The sequence below is a fragment of the Erinaceus europaeus genome, chromosome 6 (assembly GCF_950295315.1).
Source record: "Erinaceus europaeus chromosome 6, mEriEur2.1, whole genome shotgun sequence".
Lineage (NCBI taxonomy): Eukaryota > Metazoa > Chordata > Mammalia > Eulipotyphla > Erinaceidae > Erinaceus > Erinaceus europaeus.
Window position 1 is genome coordinate 72,466,045 of NC_080167.1, and position 27,236 is coordinate 72,493,280.

At 46.6% G+C, this 27,236-nt stretch overlaps 1 protein-coding gene and 1 long non-coding RNA gene across 2 annotated transcripts in view; both read right to left on the minus strand.

Moving 5' to 3' along the window:
* The window catches only part of ZEB1 (zinc finger E-box binding homeobox 1), a 111,355-nt gene that overhangs the window by 39,317 nt on the left and 44,802 nt on the right, over nt 1-27,236 (minus strand). The gene's annotated exons all lie outside the window — the stretch shown is intronic.
* On the minus strand, nt 3,688-25,800 carry LOC132538967 (uncharacterized). The gene is made up of 3 exons (XR_009550299.1): nt 25,331-25,800; nt 11,914-12,050; nt 3,688-4,161 (listed from the first exon to the last, which is right to left on the minus strand). It is a non-coding gene; the product is annotated as an uncharacterized LOC132538967 (long non-coding RNA).

Below are 27,236 nucleotides of genomic sequence, written 5' to 3' on the forward strand. Positions count from 1 at the left end.
TTCTCCAGCTCTGCCTCAGAAAGGCGCACTCAGGCTGAAGGGCTGTGGAGTCCGGCTGCTAGTAGCCACGCCCAGCACGGCCAACAGGATGCCCTCCAGGGCCTGGCCCACCCACAGCTCGCAGCCGGCACCGCCCCGCTGGGGCTCCTTGCTCTCCCCCCCCCCCCTTGCTTACTAGTTGCTCTCCAGTGGAGGATCAGCACAGCTGGTAAACATGAGGACCAAGCATGGCACCCGCCTTACTCCTGCGCCCACGGCCGTGGAGCCCAGCCCTGTTCGCCCACTTAGCCCTGCCTGCAGCTCTTAGACCTCGGACCTTTAGCCCGGGCTCAGTACCCCACCACTCTGCTTCAAGCTCTTCATGCACGCTGAGCCGCACGCCAGCCCCCATGAGGTCTTCTAGGACCTCCTCATGCAGGTGGGTGGGTTCCCAGCACTCAGCACATCTGGCTCTCTGCTGTGACTCTGTTCTCAACACTCATCATCAGACATCACACGGCTTCACTGCCCCTTCTCCAGATAACATAGTTCCAGGGGGTCCCGGCTCTTCTCTCAGCCTGGCTCTGGCCACGTCTCCGCATGGGCCAGTTGCTCAATGAACACTGTCTGCTGAATGAAGCAGCAAGCACTCCCAACAACACAGGGCATGTCAAGGGTTAATGAAACAAGTACACTTAGTGTATTAATTTCAAAATATTTATCGGAATTAAAAGCCTTTACCTGTTTACTTGTTTAGTTACGCAAAAACGGTAAACCTAGCGGATTAAAAGCACTTACCTGTTTACTTATTTAGTTACGCACAAACGGTAAACCTAGCAGATTAAAAGCATTTACCTGTTTACTTGTTTAGTTACACACAAACGGTAAACCTAGCGGATTTCACGGGGTTCTCTGTAGCCTGCCTGCCTCCTGAGGTCACCGTAAAGATCACATTACTGCCTTCCACAGCATTAGACAGCACAGAATAATATCCTGGAAGTCACGGGAGGAGGAGATGGTGTCACTGGGGACCTGGATCGTAAACACTACACATTTCTTATTCCCAATTGAAACAACAATAACAAACCCTGAACATACTCCCAGAGGGCTAAATGTCAGGGGAAGATGACCAGAGGGCTCTGAACTCCAATCCCATCAGGACTCAGAGAAGAGTGGGAAAAGAAGAAAGGACACTCAGAAGTAATAAGGGTGACTCAGAAAAGAAGAGAAGGCAGGCCCACAGGGAAAAAGGACAGATATGCATAAATACAGACGGTTAGAGATAGCCCACATCTGTGACCTTGGGAGGACCACTGCAGTTTCCAGTAGAGGGAATGGGGACACAGAGCTCTGGTGGTGGGAAAGGTATGGAATTCTACTCCTGTTATCTTATAATTTTGTAAACCAATATTAAATCACTAGTAAAAAAGGGTACCTGAAAAGTATATAATTAATACTTGCTAAATTAGTGAATTAAAAGGCAAAATGCAAAGGAAATCAATGCATTTAGGGAATACAGCTGTGGGCGAAAAATCAAATAGTTTTAACATGCCAACTGCTTTCCTGCTTTTGTCTGTTGAGGAGGAAGCAGGCAGGACCAGGAGCACAGCACGTGGCCTCTGTCCCAGAGCTTTCCTCCCAGCTGTTGTAGGTCACAGCACGGCCTCTCCCCTCCTCCCCCAATCCCGCAGAGTCACTGATGCTCATGTAAAACGCCAAGGTGCTGTGCCCTCTGCCCCCAGATCTGCACTGATGCAGACTGAGGCCTGGACACCAAGGTGCTGTGCCCTCTGCCCCCAGATCTGCACTGATGCAGACTCAGGCCTGGACGCCAAGGTGCTGTGCCCTCTGCCCCCAGATCTGCACTGATGCAGACTCAGGCCTGGACGCCAAGGTGCTGTGCCCTCTGCCCCCAGATCTGCACTGATGCAGACTCAGGCCTGGATGCCAAGGTGCTGTGCCCTCTGCTCCCAGATCTGCACTGATGCAGACTCAGGCCTGGACGCCAAGGTGCTGTGCCCTCTGCCCCCAGATCTGCACTGATGCAGACTGAGGCCTGGACGCCAAGGTGCTGTGCCCTCTGCCCCTAGATCTGCACTGATGCAGACTGAGGCCTGGACGCCAAGGTGCTGTGCCCTCTGCTCCCAGATCTGCACTGATGCAGACTCAGGCCTGGACACCAAACTTCTGTGCCCTCTGCCCCCAGATCTGCACTGATGCAGGCACAGGCCTGGATGCCAAGGTGCTGTGCCCTCTGCCTCCAGATCTGCACTGATGCAGACTCAGGCCTGGACGCCAAGGTGCTGTGCCCTCTGCCCCCAGATCTGCACTGATGCAGATTCAGGCCTGGACGCCAAGGTGCTGTGCCCTCTGCCCCCAGATATGCACTGATGCAGACTCAGGCCTGGATGCCAAGGTGTGTGCCTTCTGCCCCCAATCTGCATTGATGCAGACTCAGGCCTGGACACCAAGGTGCTGTGCCCTCTGCCCCCAATCTGCACTGATGCAGACTCAGGCCTGGACGCCAAGGTGCTGTGCCCTCTGCCCCCCAGATCTGCACTGATGCAGACTCAGGCCTAGACGCTAAGGTGCTGTGCCCTCTGCCCCCCAGATCTGCACTGATGCAGACTCAGGCCTGGACGCCAAGGTGCTGTGCCCTCTGCCCCCAAATCTGCACTGATGCAGGCACAGGCACTGTACTGCCATCCAGCAACAGGCTGGTGCTCACTGCCAGCAGACAGTCTGCACATCTCACTTGATGCTCCCAGGAAGCAGAACATTTGGGCATTAGAGCCTGGCCTTCTAGCTCCTGGTTCTCTAGCCCTCTGCCCTCAAGTGAGCAGCCAGCTTTGAGCCAGCTCTCCTCTCAGGACAGAGCTCCGCCTGCAGGACAGACCATGGCAGGCACTCTCTACTTGGTGACTGAGCACACCTGTCAGCTGGAGGGAAACAAAAGACTGTTACTTGTTACTAATGGAAAAAAATGGATTTTTCAGGTGTAGATTGAAAAATGTTATCTGGCACTGCTGAGTTTTATATCTTTCCATTAAAGGAAGAAAGAAAGAAAGAAAGAAAGAAAGAAAGAAAGAAAGAAAGAAAGAGAGAAAGGAAAAGAGTCTTCTGAAGAGACTTCAATCTGGCATTAACACTGATTTCCTGCGATTGCAGAATAAAATGTGTCCACGTTTGAAAGTTACATACAGTTCACTGTGACAGTCTATCCAAGTGGCTAATGTGTCGTACTGCAAATTCATGAGAATGGAAAAGTTTTATTACATTTCAAAACAAGTCAATACAATTTACTAGGACTATCCAGTAAGTTGAATCATTGGAATTAACTCAAATTTTTTTTTTTGTTTTTTAAAAATTTGTTTCAAACTTTTATTTATTTAGTTTGATAGGACAGAGAGAAACTGAAAAGGAAGGGGGAGGGAGGGGGAGAGAGACAGGGAGACCTGCAGCCCTGCTTCACCGCTTGTGTGGGGATCAGGGGCTTGAATGCATCCTTGCAAACTAGACTGATGTGAACTGAAGCGTCAGTCTTGCCAGGGAACTTATTCTGAACAGGGCTGCTCTAACAGCAAAGGCCAATGACCTAAGTAACAACACGGTGTGCAGAGTATTTTATTTTCCAGGTTAGCACTAACTCATAGTTAAAGGTGAAACTGTGATATTGCATCTAATACTGTATCACTTTAAAAATCAGAATTCATGATTCTAACTGGTTTATTTGGCTTTACGTGGGTAAGAGTAGATTTTACAAAAGTTTTAGGACTAGGCTGTTATTAAAGAAAGAAGTTAGCAAGCCCCAGCTCAAGCTGATCAAGATGCTATTTAAAAGGCAGTACTTGGGGGGCAAGGAGGTGATTTTTTTCAGCCGCGCAGCCAGGCTTTGCTCAGCGACACCATGCCACAGGCCTCGGCGACGGCCGATGTGAGTTCGAATCACAGCAGGTGGCTGGGCGGGAGTTGTCTGGCAAGCTGCCATCTTCATTTTCCTTACACACAGCAGGGGACTAACAGGCGCTTAGGTGACTGCTTTGGGGAAGCCATCTGGTAGTTTATGTAGATGGCTTAACACTGAATTCGCAGCAAGAGAAGCGTAAATGGTGTGTAGCACACAGGGTCCTCAGGGCCTGTCCCCCAGGAGTTCAGTGTATTTGGAAGCTGTTCACCTCACACCTAAGTGTAAGAGACATTTGATATGAGACATCACTAGACCTCTGGATAAGAACGCTAGACCCAGACTGCAACTATCACATGCAATGTACTGCCATAAAACACAGGGCCTCAGGGCCAGGTGGTGGCGCAGTGGCAAAGCACTCACATTAAAGTGTGCGAGGACCCAGGTTCAAGCCCCTGCCTGGTCCCCATCTGTAGGGGAACAGCTTTCTCTCTCTTAAAAAAATTTAAAAAGCCTCAAAACCCAAGGAGCTCGCCCCCTCGAGCATTCTGCCTTCAGTACTCTTGACAAGTTCACGGAATTTTGAGTCCTCTAAACTGTGGTTGTGAAGCGAGGCTTGTGGGAAGAAGGAAGGAAGGGAGGAGCAGGCAGGAGGGTGGGAGGAAGAGGTGGAAAAGGAAAAAAGAAAAAGAGGAGGTAGCTCGAGTCCCAGAGCGGTCAGTACCTGGGCTCTCGGCTTGCCGCAGCCGGCCCAATCCTCGCCTGCCCCGCGAACCCTTTGACGTTCGCATTAACGGCCGCGCTGCAGGTCACAGGTGGAGCACGACTGCAATGCAGGAGGGAGGCGGGATCTGCCTACGCCCAGCAGACTCCTGCTAAGTGGTCAATTTCACACTTAGCCTACTGGTTGTGGGGCTTCGGCTCCCGCCACAGTGCGCAGATAAAGAGGCAGGGCCAGCACATATATTCCAGAGATGAAGCCCCGGAACCCTCCCCGAAACGGCAAGCATGGCCGCCATCTACCCGCACCTGCTTTACCAGTGTATCTGGCACCTGGTTAAGACAGACTAGGAAGACTATAAAGATGCAAATGAATTGTATTTTCTTAATTCAGATGAGAAGATAATCAAGAAATTACTTTTCCACAGAAAGATCTCTTCTTCAACAACAAGAAGAGCTGCATACCCCCAAACCTTTCTCTGTCACCCAGAAAGACCACAGCCCTGCATCTGTCCCTAAGGGCAATGCCAAACAGAGCAACCCCCAGCGCCACAACTAAGGGTCTCTCCTGTGTAGTCTCTCCATGTTGAGCAAAGAGACTGGCTTAGAGGAGGTGCTTGTTGGGAGGGAGGGTGTTTCTGAATTTCTGAGTTGAGTGAATTATTTCTGTATTTCTGCTACGAGCACTTTGTCTGCTGTGTAACATATAAAGATCAGCAGAGGGTCTTTCTCTCCGCTGATGGTTCCATGTGCTGTGCAGGAGCTTTTCTTTCAAGTTTTTTTTTTTAAATATTTATTTATTTATTGGATAGCAACAGCCAGAAATTGAGAGGGAGGGGGAGATAGAGAGGGAGAAAGATAGAGAGACATCCACAACATTGCTCCACCATTCACAAAGCTGTAGGCAGGGACCGGGGGCTTGAACCTGGGTCCTCGCACGCTGTGACATGTGCGCTCAACCGGGTGGTGAGCTGGCCCCATGCAGAAGCTTCTCACCCAGAGGAGCCATTCTGTGGAGAGGGCACTCTATACTCTGACACCAGAGTCTCAGGCAGGGCATGGGGGGTTAGCTTGTGCATCACAGGCAAAGCCAGCTGCAGAACCCACCACACAGGGGCTGCTCGAGGCTGCTCACACAGACCGACTCTAAGGTTACTTCTGCAATCAAAAGATTCTGCAACTCAGATAAAAACTCTGTTTCAAGAAAAGTTTTGCAGCAGGTCAAATACAGTAGAAGACAATGCACACTCACAGGGATTTCTGGTTTTCTCAAGAATCCCTCTCTTTTTAAAAGCTAGTTTATGTACTCATTTCCGTGAGAGAGAGATACAGAAAGAGGCCTGAGCACTTCGCAGCTCTGGCTTGAGGTGGTGCTACGGCTTGAACCTGGAACCACAGAGCCTCGGGCATGAAGAGTCTGTTCACATGACCATCATGCTGTCTCCCAAGCTCTCCCAGCCCTGTCGTGAGTTTCTTAACTAAGAACAGCTGTGGATCCCAGTCACTCTGAGTGACTAGGAGAGTTAGGCTGTCTCTAGGTCAGGTGACTGGGTTCACTAGGCATTCGGCTGTCAAGGAGAAAGAGACACCAGCAAACCTTGTGCCCTGCTACAGCCTTCCCGCCACAAGTCTCTTCAGTCACAACGGGACATGAAAATGGGAGAGTCGCTGCTGCAGTTTTCTAGGGGGCCCAGGAAGCTCAGAGGAGTCATGCAGATTCACACAGGGAATATTCAGGAAAGCACTCCAAAGTACCATGACCCCGGGGAGTGCAGGGCGAACTCTTCGGCTAGGTGCTCTGAACACACCGCCACACTGAATTTTTATAAAGCCCTCGGGGTGTTTATACACTTGCAAGCCCAATTCTGTTTCACACTTTTAAGTAATTACCCCACCCTTTAGCAAATGTCTGTATTCCAATTTCTCATTATGTGGGGCAGATGTTTAATTCTGGGAAAATCAAAACACTAGGAACCCTTCAGGCGTGAAAAACTGAAATAAGAGAAAAGCCAGATAGCCTTCCCAGTGGGTACTGTGTTAGCCTAGATCTCTCAGCACTGATAATTCCTCCCTTTTTCTGAGTATTACCTACCAAGTTTTCTGTAAAAACAAAGTTTTTCCCATAAAAAAAATGAAAACCTGACTGCATTTATCTTGTAGGAGGGGGCCAGGTGGAGGCACATCTGTTTAAGTGCCTACATTACAATGCACAAGGACCCATGTTCAAGTCTCTGGTCTCTACTTGCAGGGGGAAAGCAAGACGGCAGGTGTCTGTCTCCTCCCGCTCTATCTCTTCCTCTCCTCTCGATTTCTGTTTCTATCCAGTTATACACGAATAAAGTATTTTAGCAGGGGGAGCCACTGGGGAAAGCGGGAAGCTGGAAGCTTCAGACCACCCTAACTGCGGCCTAAGGTCATGTTGTAGAAGAAGGATACTGTCTACTGGCTATTTGATTAATAACCTGAACTAACACTACTAAATATTAAATGAGGACTTATTATGCTTAAGAAGGTTTAAAACAAAATAATCAGTAGAGTACTATGATCTGGCAAATCATTTTAGAGAGACTCACAGAACAGATTATACCAACAGTCTACATGCCAAAGAGAAAATTCTCACTGTAGAAAAATAAGACCCATGTGAGCAGAGTAAAAGCTGTGACATTGTTTAGCGAACCTGAAAGTGTCCAGTCCCAAGAACCCGCACTCACACCTCCTTAGTCACTACCGCAGCCACAGTATAAATAGTCTCATGCATTTTGAAATAAGGTCACCGGACTGAAACAACGGAGGTAAATACTCCTGTAAGCAAGTAATTCAAACACGAGTGCACAACGGAACCGTTTGCTGCTCAGATGTCCAATGCACAGAAGCGAACAAAACCCTTTCATCGACTATGTCAAGCTGCATTCTGCCGATTCAGTGAAATGACCCGGTTTTAGTACGGCTCAAACAGAGCGGCTTTAAAAGGTCCCCCCCCCCCGTAATTCTTAGTTTCATTGCAGAGGCCACAGGCACTGTGCATAGCACAGTCAGCAAAACATAATAATCAATTTGTTGGTCTGCTTGCAAGAATGCTGAGTGGGTCGTGGGGATAGCTTCACAGTTGTGCAGAAGACTCTCATGCCTGAGGCTCTGAGGTCCCAGGTTCAGTCCCCAGCACCATCAGCAGCCACCGCTGAGCAGGGCTCTGGCCTATCTGTCTCTCTCTCATTAAAACACTTAGATAAATAAGAATACCCAGGGGCCAGGTGGTAGCATATTGGGTTAAGCGCACATGATGTGAAGCGCAGGGACAGGTGCAAAGATCCTGGTTCGAGCCCCCGGCTCCCCACCTGCAGGGGAGTTGCTTCACAGGTGGTGAAGCAGGTCTGCAGGTGTCTGTCTTTCTGTCTCTCCCCCTTTCTATCTTCCCCTCCTCTCTCCATTTCTTTCTGTCCTATCCAACAATAACAGTAACAACAACAATAACAATAACAGCAAGGGAAACAAAAATGGGGGAAAAGTGGCCTCCAGTGGATTTGTAGTGCAGGCACCAAGCCCCAGCGATCACCCTGAAGGCAAAAGAAAAAAAATCGCTTAGAAAAGAAAGAATGCTATGCACAGTCATCATGAAAAGACCAGCTACAGGTGCCATCAGCTGGCCTCTGCTCAGAGCAGGTGATGACCAAATGTGTCTCTTCAGCATTTTGTAAGCACAGGTTAAAGACGATGTGAAATGCTTTAATGGAGTGGCAGAGTATTTTTTCAGAAAAAATTAAATGTGATTAAGAAGAATGGGATAAAGTAGCAAATGAAAGGCAGAGCTCCAGGATAATAAACCAGCAGTGAAACTAGCCATGCCTAATAAAATGTAAGACAAACAAGAGCCGAATTTTGGCTTTCTGTGAACTGTACTTGCTGAAGCTTTATTATAGTCTCTGAAAAAGCACGACTAAACCATTTCCAGTATTCCATAGTGATTTTCCACCATTTCTGTTTCCAGCTGCTGGAATCAGAACAGGGACCCACTAGCAGCTGTCACTTAGGGAATCAGAGTGCTACCCCAGCAGCGTGCGTGTTGGTACAGCAGCGAGCCGGCACACTGGTCTTCATGCCTACTTGAGATTTCTGACTGAACAGCCTCAAGTTTCCAGGACAAACTGTTACATAACCCAGTTTCCTTTCCTTTCTCCACTTGCTTTTATTTCTTTCTGCCAACAGATAATAATAAGGTTAAATACTACATTCTGAGAAGAAATAAAGCATAAAAATCTGTGACTACTCCATTGCTAATCTGATTATTTTGCATTAGTATAAAGTAGCAATGCAGTCTCTTGGGAATATACCAGTTACACAATAAACCTTTAATCAGAATAATTAGGAAAAAGTTGGAAAAGCTTGTATAATATTAGCATGGTTCAAAATATTGAAGACATCACATGCATGCCCCAGTTTTTACACGGTCATTTCTTTCATTCACCTGGTTTTAGGAATATCAGCTATAAAACATTATTTCTAGGCAGGCTGGTGGCACACCCATTTAAGCACGTTATAAAAGCACAAGGAACCGGATTCAAGCTCGCCAGTCCCCAATAGCAGCAGCGAAGCAGGGCTGTAGGTCTCTCTCTCTCTTTCTTTCTCTCTCTCCCTGTCTCTCTTGCTCTTCCCCTTCACTCTCGAATTCTGTTTCTATCCAATAAACAGAATATTTTTACTTTTAAAAGAGTACATTCTTCAACATTTCTCAGCTGAACACTTGGAAATTCTTAACTCTTCCACACAAAAAGTTACTACCTTTTATATTTTTTCTTTCCTTAAAAGTTTTAAGGAAAAAAAAAGTAGTTGATTACAGTTGATTAGATAGCTTACAAGGCAAATACAATAGAAAACCACTGACATAAAGAAAGACATAAAACTGACTTGTATCTGTGTTCCAGAGGAAGAATTACATACAGGCTTCTGAAATCAATGCGTTATTGTTCAGGATGACCATTACTGATGCTAGACTTTTATGCTACAGTTACCATCAAGTCAGCCTGCTGAAAGTCCATTTCTTCCCCCCAGGACAATGCTCTTCCAAGTTGTACTTGTAGTGAGGCTGCTCCACCACCCCGACTGTTTCTTTTCAAGAATAAAACAAACAAGGATGTTCAGAGGCAATGGTGAGCTGAAGATACCACCTGTGACTTACTCATCTGCTAAGTGTGAAGTATAGTTTCCTTAGTAGTTCAAATGCTATATTCTAGAACCGAGTCTATCTTGTAGATACAACTTTAAAACAATCACTTTACTGGCAAAAGGTTTTGCAAGGCTGTTGTTTTCACAGGTGTGTATTTTTGTGCTTCCCCCAGGACAGGTGTTGGGGCGCCACCCTCCACCAGCTTCACATCTTTCTCCGACATAGGATACTGGGACTCCGGGCCCCTTTCAACTCCCTCCTGTCTCCCAAGCCAGTAAGAGTCCATGACTCTGCTCCAACAGACAAGGCTTAATTGAGATTTCACCCATGTCTTCCCCTCGCTCTGTCTTAAGACCCGTCTATGAGTGAGGCCATCTGTTATTTGTCTTTTCCTGCTGGCTTACTTCACCTAACATGGTTTCTTCAAGGTCCGTCCAAGCTGTGGCAAAGGAGATGTCGTTACTTCTTACAGCTGACTACTCCACTGTGTACACATACCACAACTTCCTCAGCCGCCACCTGTAGTTAGACATTTGGGTTGGATCCAAATTTGAGCTACTACAAATAGCGCTTCACGGAACACAGGTGCGCTCAGGTCTACTCTGGTTAAGTGTTTTTGCCTCCTTTGGCTAGATGTCTGGAAGGGGAGGGGCCATGTTGTAGGCAAGGTCCATTTTGAATTTTCTGAGGAATCTTCAGAACATTTCCCACAGACACTGGGTCAACTTACATTATTAAAAATATATTGTAAACTTGCAAATGTGAGGATTGCTTAAGATCTTCTTTACCCCTCCCTCAAACCTAGTGGTGCTGGGATAATAGTTTCTATTCTTCTATTCTGTCACCTCAGAAGTCAATCACTGCCAACATGAATAATTATGAAGAGTACCATCAGCTACTGCCGCACTTTATGGCAAGTATTTTTCTTTGACTATCCGGAATAACCTACAGGGTTCCAAGACAAAACACAAAACAAAAACAGCAAAAATTTCACCAGTCAAAATACCATCCTGGAAGATCTGTCTGAAGACCTCGCAACATGCTGGTCAGTGTGGGAGAAAGCAGAGAGTCAAACTAGCTATAGAGAGAACCGCCATTAGTTCAAATATATACTCATAGAGAATAGAAGGTTACCAGGATCAGTGTTTGCATGTAACAGAATCAGTTCTGGTCATATGAAGATGGCGGATGCATTGAGATCTGGGCTGGTGCAATGACCGGTTCACCTGTTACTTTAAGTATTTATTGCAACTTGTCATGTCAGGCACATGTAAACGAATGGCTGCTAGATCGGCAACAATTCAGTGCACTAGTCATAGACACACCTCTGTAGACCAACACACGCAAGTGCATCTCTACACAAGGAGTGCAGGCAATCTAACCAAACGTTTCATCACGACAAATGTACTAATGAAACACCCCTGGGCTAGCAGAGACACAGAGATATTGGGGGCAGGTTTCTAAAAACTGAAAAATCTTTAGAATGGAGATGACTTTAAGTTTTGATCCCATATTCTGATTTTAATGGATGACCCAAAAAGATGCAGAGATGAAGCTCACTTAAAAGGAGCTTCTTAACCTTAACAAATCCCACCAGGCTTTCCTCAAATCAGCTGCAGAAGGCTGAAAGCCTGAGGTTATAAACCAAATACTGGATTTTGCCAGAAGGCACAAGGCTGACTAGGGACAAATACAAAGAAAGTGCCTTTTCTTTTTCTAACAATATCATTTGCAAAGTCAAACTGTAGGCTGTATTTTGTCTTTAGCAATGTAACTGGAGAAACTGACGGGTTCATGCCAACTCAACAGGTGGCCTGACAGCTCATGCCTGAGCAAGCAGTCCCGCTCTAAGGTGCCGGTCTAACAAGGCCACATCACTTTTCTAAGCTGCCTGGCACATGCTCCGTGTCCACTCCGCTCAAGTTTTCCCAGCGATTATCAGAGTGCTCGCCGCCTTCCACACACAGCTTATCCCGGTCTGTGGCTGGAGCTGTGAGCCACCCCGGGTCCCTACAGGAGGAGTTCTCCCCACCCCTCCCCCAAGTGCATCCGAGAACGCCAGGAAGTCAGACAGTAAACAACTTTTTTACACGTGACCTACATTACACTATTTTGTACATTACCTGCTTTACAGCACCGCATCACATACCTACAGACTTTCCTGCAAGTGACGGGTGGAGAAATGCTGCCTCTAGAGAAAACGGTCCTTAACCAGTGGACAACAACAGAAATCAGGTCAGGTAAACATGCTGGGTGGTTAATGAGGTCTTCTGGAGAGCCCCAGTCCTTATGGAAGAGAGGAAAAGAACGAGACTTGGAGACACTAAGAAGAGCACAGCCCTTGCTGGAAATCAAAAGGGGCGTTTTCAAAGAGCAGCCACCACAACGGGCAGAACTCTGGGGCTTCCGGTGAACCACCCCTGCCCTAGATTGTGCACGGGACTGTGAGGATGGCGCCACACCACGACCATGTCCATGTCCACATGGTGTTGAGGCTTACAACACATGTGGAGGAAACTGCAGTCATACTGAAGACCCCCACCCAGTTGACCTTAGTTGATCAGCAGAGCTTCTGCTGAGTGGTCCTTGCCTTGTCGGGGGAACACCCTTTCAATGAGTGTTTCAGAGACTGGCAACTGCACAGACTCTCCCTATTCTGCTCTCCACGAAGGAGCCGAGAGTCACGCTGTGGACCGCCCGTGAAGGGGCAGCCTTCCTGCTAACGAATTCTACCAATGATCGGAGTGAGCTCACAAGGGGAATCTGAGCGCCGCAGAGAATGCAGCCGCTGGCTGGCATCTAATTGCGGCGCTGAGCTGAGGACTCAGCCAAGTCGTACCTGGACTCATGACCTGTGCAAAGTGGGAGCTAACACACACTGTGCTGTTCAAACCAGTAAACTCCTGGTGATTTTGATGCAGCAGCAGAAGGGCACTCTCTGGACACAAGTTCAGCTTTTCTCTGAGTAGAAAGGAGCTGAGACTTGGGTTTCACAGGTTTTTATGGCCCTGACGTAAGTGCTGGGACACACAAGGGGTTGGGCTCAAGCAAAGATCATCCACGTAGGAACCTAGCAGTACAAGTCAGACTGAAGACGGCGCAGGGGACAGGTGAAGTTAGCTGACGGAAGGGTTTCACGTGGTACCACTCTGCCACACCATGAAGCTTGGGAGCATGAAGCTACCCGGCCCTTGCTGTGCTCCGAGTGCTAACGAGTCTCAACTTCCAGCCAGTACCGGCACATTTCACCCCTCAAACACATCTAGAACAAAGAAATGAGCACAGAATGTTCACTTGAGTTATGATAAAGAAGCAGTTCAACTCTCTGAACTTTCACGAGGAAAAATCAGCACGGATCAGAATTACCTATTGTAATTCCTTAAAATATTCAACTGTTTTGTAGATAGCTGGTAGGCATATTTTAGTTGTATTCCAAAGGGCCTGTGGCTATACTAGTTTTTTTTACCCTGAGCCTGATATCTGATATGCAGGTGGATCCAAATCATTCTCTGGGGAGATGATGTCACGGCTGGCAGAAGGACCAGAAAGCTGGATCAGGGAAGAGAGTAGCTCCCAAATATGGGAAAGGGGTATAAATATTGTTGACTGTAAACCCCATCGATTTGATGTGATCTGGGGCCCATGTATGCTTTACATTGGGTTGTTCTAGCTCTCCCCTGCCAAGAAAATTGGATCAGTCCTGCTAATTTCCTGGGCCCACTTGGCCCCGCCCCAAAGAACCCCGGGAGGGTTCCAGAGTTGCAGAGTTTGAGAGTTGGAGAGTTGCAGAGTGAGAGAGTGCTTGGCGCCATAGCGGGGGAAAGAGGAACAGAGTTCTGTTTGGTGATTAGTTTGGGTTAGTTTATGAATCGTTGTTCCTGAATAAAGAAATACAGCTTCCCTGCCCAGCCGTTGTCTCCGCGTCTCTGTTACCCGCCTGTGAAGCTAGCCCGGCCAGCTAGAGCTGCTGAATTTTAACAGGCCCATATTCAGCTTAGGAGCCTGTGTGACCTCTGCATCTCTGTAGATCTGAGCTCACATTCTGTGGTCATGAGTAGGAACGTTCCAAGCTGCCCCAATATCAGGACCCATCTTCCTCAGGTGTAGCATAGAGTATGTTGTCCAGCCTCCCTTCAGAGGATGGAACATTCTCTACCATTGTTGATCCAAGTTGAGGGCAAGGTCCTATGGGGGCCCATAAAGGGGTCTATTTTGTTGTTCCTGATAGAGATGACTGGTAACAATGGAGAGAGGGATTTTATTCAAGGTCTAGGCCCATCATGTCTGTTTGGGAATCTCAGGACTCCCCGACTAGGGCCCCAGCTGATGGGGTGGTCTGATAGTGACTAAAGAGTCATCGTTAGTCTGCCAGTCTCTTGCCCTTATTCAGCTTTTGCAGCCCTTGCTTTGATGAGGTTAGCTTTGGAGTGAGTGAGGGAAATATAATAGGAAGTAGGTGAGGAGGGTAGCTTAGTCTAAGGAGACACTATTTCATTATGAACTTGATACTGACTCACTGCGGAGTATTGTGCACTTTTGCTTTCAGGTCTATACTTTGCCCTGGTTTATGGATACATGTGAACATATGCTCTATCTCACAGGACCTGGTCTATATCTAGGTTTTAGGACTGTTAGGAAGTGAACCACCTGGAATGGAATAGCCATGGGCCTTTGGAATATAACTAAAATATGCCTACTAGCTATCTACAAATTGGAGACACCCCTAACTCTTCATCTGCACTAGTCCAGCCTTTAGGTTCATGATTGGTCAACAATTTTTTTGGCTTTATATGTTAACTCTCTTTTCAGCCACCAGGTTCCAGATGCTACCATGATGCCAACCTGACTTCCCTGGACAGACAACCCCACCAATGAGTCCTGGAGCTCAGATTCCCCACAACCTCGCCCCACTAGGGAAATAGAAAGGCTGGGAGCATGGATCCACCTGTCAACACCCATGTTCAGCGGGGAAGCAATTACAGAAGCCAGACCTCCCACCTTTCATCCCACAATGACCTTGGGTCCATACTCCCAGAGGGATAAAGAATAGGAAATCTATCAAGGGGATGGGATATGGAGTTCTGGGAGAGGGAACCGTGTGGAGTTGTACCCTCTTATCCTATGGTTTTGTCAGTGTTTCCTTTTCATAAATAAAATTTAAAAAATAACCATAAAAATATTCAACTGAACTCAAGATTAAAGTGTGCGTGTCCTGAGGTACTAGCAACAGAGGCTGTCAGCTAACATGCCAGTATCCAGCCAGCCCCACAAGTAGCCCCTGAAGTCTGTGGCATGCTGGATGCTGGCATATGACTCCTGTGACAGCCTCCTAGCCAATCTCTGCGTGCACCCTGGCTCCTCTGAGCCACGCTCCACACAGGTGCGGCATCTCTGTGAGGTGGCTCATGTATTTCATTCTTCTGTTCTGAGACTTGTAGTGGCTTGTTGAGGACAGTCTTTAGATGGGCACCCTATCCTCTGGGCTCTGCCTCCCTGACTTTGTCCATGGCCCCATGCCTGTTACAAACCCTGCTTGCTGTTCTCTTTCTGCTCACCTAGTCTCCCAGCCCTCAGTTACAGTCTCGATTTGCACATCACCTGCACAGTACTGATCAGATCTTGTAATGACACCACATGCTGGATTTTTAACACTCCTCTCTGAGTAAAAACCCCACACTGATGAAGGAAGACTCCTGCAGGTACAGGACAAAGTTCAGGCAAGACTTCTGAGGCAGGAACTTCTTGTTTGGCACATTCTCCCAACAGCTAAAGAGCCAGCTGACCAGAGCAGAGTGCATGAGGGGAGCAGGGGAGGGCTAGGTGTGAAGGTTCGAGAAGGCAGCACCCGGCGAGCCAGGCCAGACTTCCCCTTCATCCTGATGGAGTGGAGGAGTCAACAGCAAATCTTCATCCCAGGAAGTGAAATAACATGGCGTCTTTTAATGTAGCACCTCGCGTATTAGAATGAACTGAAGTCATCAAGGACAGAGACCGAGGCCAATTGCAGGACAGCCTTACAGAAATAGAGCAAGATGACTCGGCTCATAGTTACAGTGCAAATGGCTGTCAGGAGAGGAGTTCTGGATCTTCTCCAGGGCTCAAGTCAAGGGGATCTGGTAGAGCAGCTGTGGGGAATGACCAGGCTCGCGAGGCAAGAAAGCAAGAAGTCCAGGATGGCACCGAAGCCCGCCCAGAGGTGTGGGCCGGCACCACAGGGCAGAGCCTAAGGTCAGCGACCCCGGGAGTACAGAGGGGAGTAGCCAGAAGGCCTCAGCACTTCTTGTTTCTGGATCGCTTTGCAGGAGAAACAGCCACCTGATGAGACAGGCGTCTCCCACAACAGGCGTCGGCACACCACACCCTCCTCCCACTTGCCACCTCCCTCCTCCACAGGCCGCCTCGGCGCCTGGACCTGCATTCGGGTTTCGGCTGTTTCCCCTTTCTTTCTTTCCTTGTTCCTAGGTCCGGCTGCTTGTGGAGAACTTCTACCTTAGAAGTTGGAGGGGTGAGGAGGGCCCAAAAGTGAAGATTCAAAGTTAGTCAGACAGTTAAGGGAACATTTGAAAGTCAAATAAACACAGTGTAGGGTGCCACTGCCCGGGAAGCAATACGGGGAGTGAGAAGCGACCCGCATAGCAGTCAGTGACGAGGGCAGTTCTGACGGAGTGTTGGGCATTAGAGAAACTGAGTGCAGAAAAGGCAGCTGACCCCAAGAGGTCAACCGCAGCCGGGAAGACAGAGGTGGCAGCTGGAGGAGAACACCAGAATCTGTACGCAGGTGAGGCAGAGATGGCGGTCAAGGAAAAGCTGCTGGTGAAGGAGCCTGAAGCCAGACTGGCCCCCAGGCTTCCCAGACTCACCAGTGACGGCAGACTGTCATTCTCTACTAGAGTCAGAGGAACAAAGCAGTGAGAATAGAATTAAACAACCAAAAAATAAGGGCCCCAGAGGTGACTGGCAGGACACAGGCCATCCATGTATGAGGCCCTCGGTCCACCCTCTTGGCACATGAAGGCACACAGGACAAACACAGGTGGGCTCCATGGAAGGCGGGCAGACCTGGGTCTCTCTTGCTCTTCCAGAAATGTACAATCAGGATTGGGAGATAGCATAATGCCACACGAAAGATGGCCATGCCTGGGGCTCTGAGTCCCCAGGTTCAATCCTCAGTACTCTGACAGTACTCTGGCCTGTATCTCTCTTTCTCACTAGAATAAAAACTTTAAAAAGTACATAACAAGTAATCAAAATTATAAAATTAAGAAGATTGGGTCAGGGAGATGCTCAGTAGTAGAATACATGCACAAGACCCTTTAATCCTCAACACTGCAAAAATAAAATAGTAAGTAAATAAAATAGAATGCCAAAAATATTTGTACACAGTTCCCAAAATAAATATAAATGTTGAATAAGTCAATGTACACACTTCCATCTGTATTCATAGAATACACTTGGCTTTAGATCTCTTCAAAAGCAAATACTCTATTTTCTATTAACATAGATTGATTTGTAAAGATTGTATTTTCATATTGTATTTTCATATGTATCAGTGGATTGTGGTTGCTATATTGTAAAGAACAAAACATACGCATGATGTATGCATATATACTATAAACATATACTTTTATTTCTTTATTCTATTTGATTAGACAGAAATTGAGGGGAAGATAGAGAGACACCTGCAGACCTATTTCACCACTTGTGAAGCTTCCCTTCTGCAGGTGGGGGCCTGAGGCTTGAACCCAGGTCCCTAAGCATTGTAACAAGTGCCTCAACCAGGTGCCCCACAACCCGGATTCATATTCACATCCCTCTTTGAAATGGATTACTATATCCACATATTGTGTGAGTATTTCAACTGTAGAATTTGAAAATTAAAGAGACTACCTTGTCGATGTTTCTCGAATTCTAAAAATACAGGCCCAACTATATTTATAAGGCCTGCATTCTCGTATGACTTAATTCACATTGTTTGAGAGAGCTTAAAACTGATCTGTGTTAAACCAAAGATTGCCTAAACCACTCCAAGCCAGAGAGAAAATATTGAGGCTTTGAGCACCACTTTGGGTTTTTCTTGTAATGTTTTCTTCCTTTCAGACGTCAGTCCCTTACTCCCTCTCTCCACTTTGCCCCCTCTCTTCTCCTCCCCTGTATAAGCTTAACCTTTCTGGTCTTGAGAGCCAAGGATGACTGGCCCAGATTAAGCTTGTGAACTTTCCCTTTAAACACTTCTGTGGACTGTTAAACACTGTCCAGTTGAGTCACGTTTCTGGATTAGTAGTGGACATTTACTTAAAACTGTTCACATGCTGTGAGAGGACGCAGCAGGAGGACTGTGCTCAGCACTGCACCAGCCGGAGCTTCCTGCCATGCCGCTGGCTCGCACATGTGCAGTTTCACTTCTATCTTATTTCATGTTGAGAGGGGGAAATGGGTGAGCACAGAGAAACACCACAGCACTGCGGTGCCATTCCTCACACTTCCTTCCAGTGGTGCTGGGGCCAGCTGTCAGCCCCAAGCCCTCAGGTGCAAAGACAGCCAGGAGAGTCCTCTTCCAGCCCCACTAGAACATTCACTAGGCTTTGTCAAAACCACACATACAACACACACACACACACACACACACACACACACACACACACACACACACACACTCACCTCTGCTCGAATGTGAAGTCAGCACCACTCGAGGGGAAGTAGGTTTTATATTTAAAAGGAGCAAAAAGACATAACAGAACCATTTCTGAAAACACTAAGAAAAAAAAGAGTGAAGGCCAGGTAAGGACGAGACCGACAAATTCTCGTGTGTGGGAATGTAAAGCCGGGCGTCCTGCCAGCTACTAAGCAGCGCACAGTGCAGAGTTGGGTACTGAGCGTGTCACACCTTTCGGGGGGGCATTCAGAGGAACAAAACCACAGCCCCACTCTGGGTGACCAGCAGCCAGTCTACACGCTGTCTGACAGGACCACTGTTGTCTCGGGCACACTGTCCCACCTCCCAGAGGATGTGCTGGGACCTCAGCCACCACCAGGGCGGTCCGCCGTGGCACCGGGCCCGCTCCTGCCCCTGCCCCCCAGCCTCGTGGCGCCTGGCTCCTTCCAGTCACACGGGCACACGCTGACGCTCTGTGGCATCAGGGTCAGTGGCAAGTGAGTGGGGATGGTGAGACCGCAGAAGGCACAGCTGGAAAGCCGCTTCTGGTCGTGCTGTGGGAATTCACAGAGCTGCACTTACGGCCCTCTTCTCCACGTACTAGGCACCTGGACAGGTACACAGACAGACAGACATGCTGCCAGGCTGCAGCTCCTGTGACAGGGCAGCCCCTGACCTACCCTCCCTGCACAGGTCTTCGCTTCTGCTCCTTCCTCTGAGGCCTCTTCTGCGTCTCTGTCTCAGTCTTGTCTGGTTCCTAGGGGCAGATCCTTTCCCTCGGGCACGGACCTTAGCGGCACTCTCCCGTCTTTGTACTGGTCTTCGGCAGACTAGCTTTCCAGTGCACAGGAGTGTGTTACTTTACAGTCCTGTTCTCAGAGTTCTCTTTACATCCGCTACCTGACTGAATATATTTATTTCCTGTACAAGAGCATGCTAAGAAGTTGTGGCAACGTTTCCAAGTCCATGTACAAAACTGCTTAAAATGTTTTTGATACAGGAACGTAAAGGATGTAAGAGTTGAATGATATATTTCCTTTACTAATTTTAAGATATGTCAACTTTACCATCAGAGCAGGCCATTTTTGTTAAAATTATGTTTTAACAAAAGTATTTGACATCAATATTAAAAGCATTTTGAAAAAAACGAATTAAATGCTAAACTCTTTATACTCATAGTCAAGCAGTGCAGGTAAGCACAGGGAAAGAAGTCTTTTTTAATAGCTCTTAAATCTGCTTGAAAGTTCTTTTTCCACAATCTGACAGTAAAATTTTGAAATAAAATTAACCATAAGTACTGCATTTCTATTGCTCTAATTCAGATACTGGAATATATTTAATCTGTTATGAAGCCGAAACTCCAAGGACACTGACTGGGTGAGTCAAATAAGTAGGTCAACTGACTCAATTTCTTTCTTTTTAAAATATTTATTTATTCCCTTTTGTTGCCCTTGTTGTTTTATTGTTGTTGTTATTGATGTCGTCATTGTTGGATAGGACAGAGAGAAATGGAGAGAGGAGGGGAAGATGGAAAGGGGGAGAAAGACACCTGCAGACCTGCTTCACCGCCTGTGAAGCGACCCCCCTGCAGGTGGGGAGCCGGGGGCTCGAACCGGGATCCTTCAGCCAGTCCTTGTGCTTTTTGCCACCTGCGTTTAACCCGCTGTGCTACCGCACCACCGACTCCCTGACTCAATTTCTTTGAACGCCAATGTCATATTTAATATATTTCTACCTCAATACAATAAATGAACACACATAAACACTTGTATTCATTCTTAAACCATTTTTATCTCTTCTGTGTTTTTTTTTTTAAGTTGTGGAACACAACTTTGTTGAAATGTTTTTGAGTTTAGACACAGAACTGGAGAGAGTGAGCGCTCACTAGGTCGGGCACTGCCTCACCATGCACACGGCCACGCTTGAGTCCTGGCCCCAGGGAGAGAAGCTCTCCCCTCCCACCCCCTCTCTCCTTGAAAAAGTTGGCCCAGGAGCGGGGAATCACACATGTGCAAAGCTGGCTCCCCAAGCATGAACAACTATAAAATAAAAATTAAGATGACAGAAAAATGCATGAAATTTTATAGAAAGCAAAGATTCATAAATTGTATATATGGAAAGGACATAAATATCGAAAACTCTTACCAACTGAAAATGGTTGTGAATATAACAATTCTGAATACATATCATACACTGGAACCTTTATAAGTAAAAAGCAAAGTGTCACTTTTTATTTGTTAGAAGCATGATCTGGGCTGTATCTCCAAATGTAACGGATTCAGGTTACAGCTTTCTCATCTGACAAAGTAGAAGAGCTTGTTTTAAAGGGCTTGACATGGACCAACGGATGATGGTGAGTATGAGGAAGACGTGTCAGTGTGGCGGGAGGTGACAGGTCAGTGGCTGTAAAGTGTCTTGTTCTCACAGGGCTCTTCAACACCATGCTGACATTCAGGAACACTCTTATCAACAAGATCTTTTTACATCTGTTTCTCCAAAAGCACATGCAGCTAAAAGGTAATTATGACTTCTGGAAATCCACAGTCCTGATGCTCAACAAATACCAATGGGTAAAAAGACTAGACGTAAGTATTTTGAAGTCTGAAATGCTGGTTTCTGAAGTAAGGCTAGATGCTTCATAGAAAAGGATGTCAGCACTGGTAATAAAAGTGAAAGAAAGCCCAAACACACTTTCCTATTTTACGCCTGCTGTTAAAGACAGTAGCTTGAAAAGGCTGGAGAACACACACACACACACACACACACATACACACACACACACACACACCCAGCAGGGGGGAGGAGGGGGAGAGGATGTATATGTAGACATATATACTGCTGTTTTTTAAAATAAATTTTTATTTTAATTTTTTATTATCTTTATGTATTTATTGGATAAGGCATCCAGAAATTGAGAAAGATGGAAGGGGGGTGGGGAGGGGAGAGAGAAATTAGACACCCGCAGCATAGCTTTACCACTTGCAGAACTTTCCCTCTGCAAGTGGGGACTGGGAGCTCGAATCCAGGCCCTTGCACACTGTAACATGTGCGCTCAATCAGGAGCATCACCACCGGCTCCCATATATATTGCTGTTGACAAAATAATTCGTATCTTAGACATTATAGGTTAGGCAAAATAAAATTCTTTTTAAAAATATTTATTTCCCTTTTGTTGCCTTTGTTGTTTTATTGTTGTTGTAGTTACTGATGTCGTTGTTGTTGGATAGGACAGAGAGAAATGGAGAGAGGAGGGGAAGACAGAGAGGGGGAGAGAAAGACAGACACCTGCAGACCTGCTTCACCACCTGTGAAGCGACTCCCCTGCAGGTGGGGAGTCGGGGGCTCGAACCAGGATCGTTATGCCGGTTCTTGCACTTCACGCCACTTGCGCTTAAGCCGCTGCGCTACCGCCCAACTCCCAAAATAAAATTCTTATAGAAATCTAGGATTATTTCTAGACATGGAAATGTGTCATGTTCACAACAGTAGGCTGTTTCCTTCTGATTCCACCACTCCCATCAGGCTCTATTCCTTATTAAAGTGAGGACAAAAAAATAACAACATAACGTTGGCCATTTGAGACTTTTTAGGTGACAGTTTAGAGAATGAGATGAACTATCTGCTCCTTTAATTTCTTATTCAAAATAATTGTTGGTCACCAGAGGGGAAAACTTAGCTGCAGTTCTTGTTCTCTGAAGGAAACGCAGTAATTGTAGACACCCCCCATACCAGGCACATTTGCCTAAGAGCAAACGGATTGGGAATGCATCAGAAGTCTCCACTGAGACGCCGCCCTGCTGCCCTGCCTGAGCTGTGCTGAGGCCAGCCATCGCCACCCTTCACCTCCGGAAGGAAAGGCTTCCTCTGAGAGCCAGTCGGGTAAGCACTGAGCCCGGAGAACACAGACCCCGAATGTCTGCTCCTCAGTGCCCTAGCCAAGCTGCGATCGCCAAACAGTGGGGGGGGGGGGGTCCCCCACAGGGCAGGCCCTGGTCTTGCCGGGCCTAAGCTCGAGCCCAGGACACCACTGGGACCACCAGGACCACTTAGATGCCCTCTCAGTACCCCCCCCCCCCACATGAGAAAGCAGGAGGGAAAGCAGGCCTGAGCGGTGCAGGCACACGTGGGAGAAAAGTCAAAGCGCTAAGAGCGGACAGCTGCTCCTGTTAAAAAAAAAATCCTTGGGAGAAACGAGAGCTCTTGGTATGACAACTGCTGGATTGTCGGCTGGCTCACTGTTGGGTTGTTGGGTTCAATAGTCTGCACCCGGGCGGAGTGTTTGGCACTCAAATCCTTGTAGTGGCCACCCATCTATATTTCCTGTTACTGTTCACTCATCTGAGAATTATGGGACAGCTGCAGTGGTCAATGGTAAGAAAAATACTACAGAACAATACCACTGTGGTAAGAAAAATACTACCAGAACAATACCACCGTGGTAAGAAAAATACTACAGAACCATACCACCATGGTAAGAAAAATACTACCAGAACCATACCACCGTGGTAAGAAAAATACTACCAGAACCATACCACCGTGGTAAGAAAAATACTACCAGAACCATACCACCGTGGTAAGAAAAATACTACCAGAACCATACCACCAGAAGCACCCAGCACCTTGGAAATTGCTGCTGTTGTTACAAGAGGTGAACTGTGTGTGGTGTGCTGTTTCTGCCAATTTCCATTTTAAGGACGTAGGTGGGTGAACAACGTCCACAGCAGCACAGACCTTACAGCTTGCTCAGCAGTTCAGACCGAAGCCATCCATGTAGGAGAGGACTGAGCTCCAGTGATTGGAGCCCCTCTTGCGTGTCCAGCATCTTAGAAATGGCCGATACAGGAGTTTGCATGCTGGCTTTACGACAGCCACCAAGCCCTTGGCATAGGCTAAGTTCGCTCTCCTGCCAACTCCCACTGGCTTCATGGTGGCCTGATGCTGTCTTTCCCTCAGTTAATCCAGAGTAGAATTTCCATGGAAAGATAGGACACCCAGTTAAATTTGCATTTCCAAGAAATAATAAGTATAGCTCAAAGAGAGCAACATATTAATACATAATTATATTAAGTAGGTATTTGTTGTTTGTTTTGTGATTCAAGGTAAACGGGGCATCCTGTTTTGTCTTCTGTTAAATTTGAAAACTAAACTAGGAGAACCTACAGGGCTGCTCAATATTTTGGCATGGAAAAATTGGGAGTTCCAGCTTTGGACTAGGTCTGCATTGTCTAATATGTTTGTCACAGCAGGTTATTATTATTACCATCATCATCATCATTTTTAACCAGAGCACTGCTCAGCTCTGCCTTACGGTGATGCGGATGACTGAGCCTGCGACTTTGGATCCTCAGGTATGAGAGTCTCTTTGCAGAACCATTATGCTGTCTACCCCACCCCACTTTTGTTTATTTTTTTAACCACAGCACTGCTCAGCTCTGGCTTACACTGGTGATGGGGAGTTAGCCTCAGCCATGAAAATGTTTTCTCTTTGCATAACCATTATGCTAACTCCCCCAACCTAGTCACTTGAAACTTGGCCAGTCACAAAATACTCTGCATATACAATATAAATACCAGATTCTGAATGTAGATCGTGGAAAAAGTAAAAATCCCTTAAGATGTTATATTAGTCACATATTAAAATAGTATTTCAGATATGTATTAAATTCAAAGCATGTATAGTAAGTGGTTTTGCCTACTTTTACATATGCTGACAAAAACTAAGACTCACCTAAGTAGCTTATATTTGTAGCTCACATCATGTTTTCCTGCTCATCTAGGCAGCTTCAAGGAAAGGATTGTCTAGAACTTCCTCATTGTTTCTTCTTAAAACAAACAAACAAACAAAAAAACAAACACCACTGGTGAAACCAGGGCTGCCTCTCTTGCTACTGGGTTGTCAGAAAAGTCATGACATGGTCCCTGGTGGAGCCAGTGTATCAATATATATTCATTCACTGGAGACAGAAAAAGAGCTGTAAGGTGGGAAAAAATCACAACTAAAAGTGAATAAAAAATCAGGACCTGGCATATGAAACTTTATCATATACCGATTAAAGATTAAGAAAGCCTTTGCCTGCATATTTTCTGATTAAAGCATGGTTGGAAGGACTTTTTCTGAAGTAAAAAAGAGCTATAAAAGATCATAAAAGCAAATTTTCAAAGCTGGTTATAGCACTTTAAACTATTATATAACCAGAATCATTAGTTGCTGTCATTACTTCAAAAAATTTTAAATATTTTATTTATTTACTGACTAGAAACAGATATAGAGCACGAAGGGTAAGAGAGAGAGAGAGAGAGAGAGAGAGAGAGAGAGAGAGAGAGAGGGAGAGAGAGAGACAAAGGAGACACCAACATCACTGTTACACCACTTGGGAAGTTTTCTTCCTGCAGGTGGAGACAGGGGACTTGACCCTGGGTCCCTGAGCAGTCTAACCAGTGCCCTTAATGGCTGTGCTGCTCCTTGACCCCGGCTCAAAGTTCTTGATGACAGTGGCCCAGGAGGTGGTGCAGTGGATACGGTGCTGACTCCCAGACCTGAGACCTGACTTCAACACTAGTTGTCTGCTGTGCCACAGTGAGCCCCCCCCCCCCCCAGTAGCGAGTAGACAGATCTGGACAAGAATCCCGGCAACACATCCAGATGAGCGAGCAGAATCTATGAGGGGGGCTCAGACCCGCCGTTACTAGGCGGATGCAGAGGCGCACTGAACAGAAGGCGCACTGAACAGAAGGCGCTTCACTACAGCCGTGACTCTAGCTGCCTCTCTGCACAGTGAGAGCAGGGCCTGTGATGTGAGTGGAGTACTGTGCGGCCACCACTCTCTCTGAGCCGTGCGGGTCCTGGGCTTCTGGGGAGCATCGGAGGCTGCGCCAGGGCCTGGCCCTGCCCGTGCTCGCTCACAGCGCTTACCTTCGTGACCGCTAGAGGACAAGCGGGCTGCCACTCTTAAGCGCTCGCAGCCCGCACCTCCAACAACACTGGAAAGATCTGCAGATCTTTCTTGTACAGGAGGGAGCGCTACTTAATCTTCTTGTACTGGAAGCTTAAGATTGTCCTGAAGGAGGAGAGAAGAGTGAGAGATTACACTGAGGTAAGAGCTAGTTGCAACCATCTCTCCATTTTACACACAACAGGCTCTAAAGGAAAATACGAGGAAAAAAATCACAAGCTCTTCTTACAAAACATAAACTCTCTTCCCCAAATTAAACTGAACATTTCAAACATTATTCTTTAAATCCAGAACATGGAAAGATTGATTGAATTCTGCTTCAGCACTGAGCTGTCAGGTGGGAACAAAAATATGGAGAAACGCTGGGTTCTCGGGTGTCCATGCTAAATCCCACTGCGAAACACAAGGTTTTACTCCCTGGAAAGAAAGTGTCCTGTTTCTTTTTTTTAAAAATTTTTTTATATTTATTTTATTTATTTTCCCCTTTGTTGCCCTTGTTGTTTAACATTGTTGTGGTTATTGATGTTAATGGAGAGAGGAGGGGAAGACAGAGAGGGGGAGAGAAAGACAGACACCTGCAGACCTGCTTCACCACCTGTGAAGCGACTCCCCTGAGGTGGGGAGCCGGGGGGCTCGAACCGGGATCCTTGAAAGTGTCCTGTTTCTATACCTCTACATTTTCAAACAATGGCAGACACATTTCCTGACGACTAAGAGAAACGGCCCTCTGCACTAAGGGTGGCAGAGCACTTGTGAAGCAATGTCCTGGGCTGTAAGCTCCCAGAGGAAGAAGACTGAGTTTCCACTTTCTATACTGACCATCTGCAGTCTTACATAGTTTCAGGTACCTAGTTAGCACAAAAAAAAATGTGATGGGTAGAAATGATATGAAGGCATTCATTAATCTTCTCAAGGTCAAAACTCGCATCCAATCAAACCAAACCACTAGCTGGGTCCTCACACGCGGTGAAAGATGGGCAGGGCAGTCTTGGATCACATGGCAAGTAACTGCAGAGCACGTTTTTAGAATGCTGTGCCTTAAAAAGATTTCTAGAAAATGCTACAGATAATCATAGTTCAAACTCCTAGAAAGGGGACTGAATTACTATGTGGTAATATATTTTGAAGGTAGAGAGAATTATTTCCTCAATATTCAATTCTTTTTTAAATTTTTAAATATTTATTTATTCCCTTTTGTTGCCCTTGTTTTATTGTTGTAGTTATTATTGTTGTTGATGTCATTGTTGTTGGATAGGACAGAGAGAAATGGAGAGAGGAGGGGGAGAGAAAGACAGACACCTGCAGACCTGCTTCACCACCTGTGAAGCGACTCCCCTGCAGGTGGGGAGCTGGGGGCTCGAACCGGGATCTTTACACCGGTCGTCCTTGCACTTCGTGCCATGTGCACTTAACCTGCTGTGCTACTGCCCAACTCCCTCAATATTCAGTTCTTTCAATGAATAAACTTTGCATGTGATTTTAATACTTGTTGAACCAACTATTATTATTCTTTGATGAATTAGGCCAACATAAATGGGGCAGCATGGTGAATCTGTATCTATAATTCTGCCCATCTAAAAATCATTAATCTAATACAGCTAAATGAAAATTTATTTTATGTAAAAATGTACATTGCTCAATCTTTAAAAACCAACAGATAAGTAAGGAATGGTGAGTGCTGTTCATGTATTTGCTGTATCATCTAGAATACAACTAAAGACAGAGCTTGACTTCAAGTGTTTTCTAAATCTTCCCAATTCTGGTAGATAAAGGAGAACTCGGCAGAGGAAGAAATGCTCGAGTCAGTAACAGACTAACGTCTCCATAACAGGCTGACTGTGTAGACTTTTCTCTGAACCCAAAGTG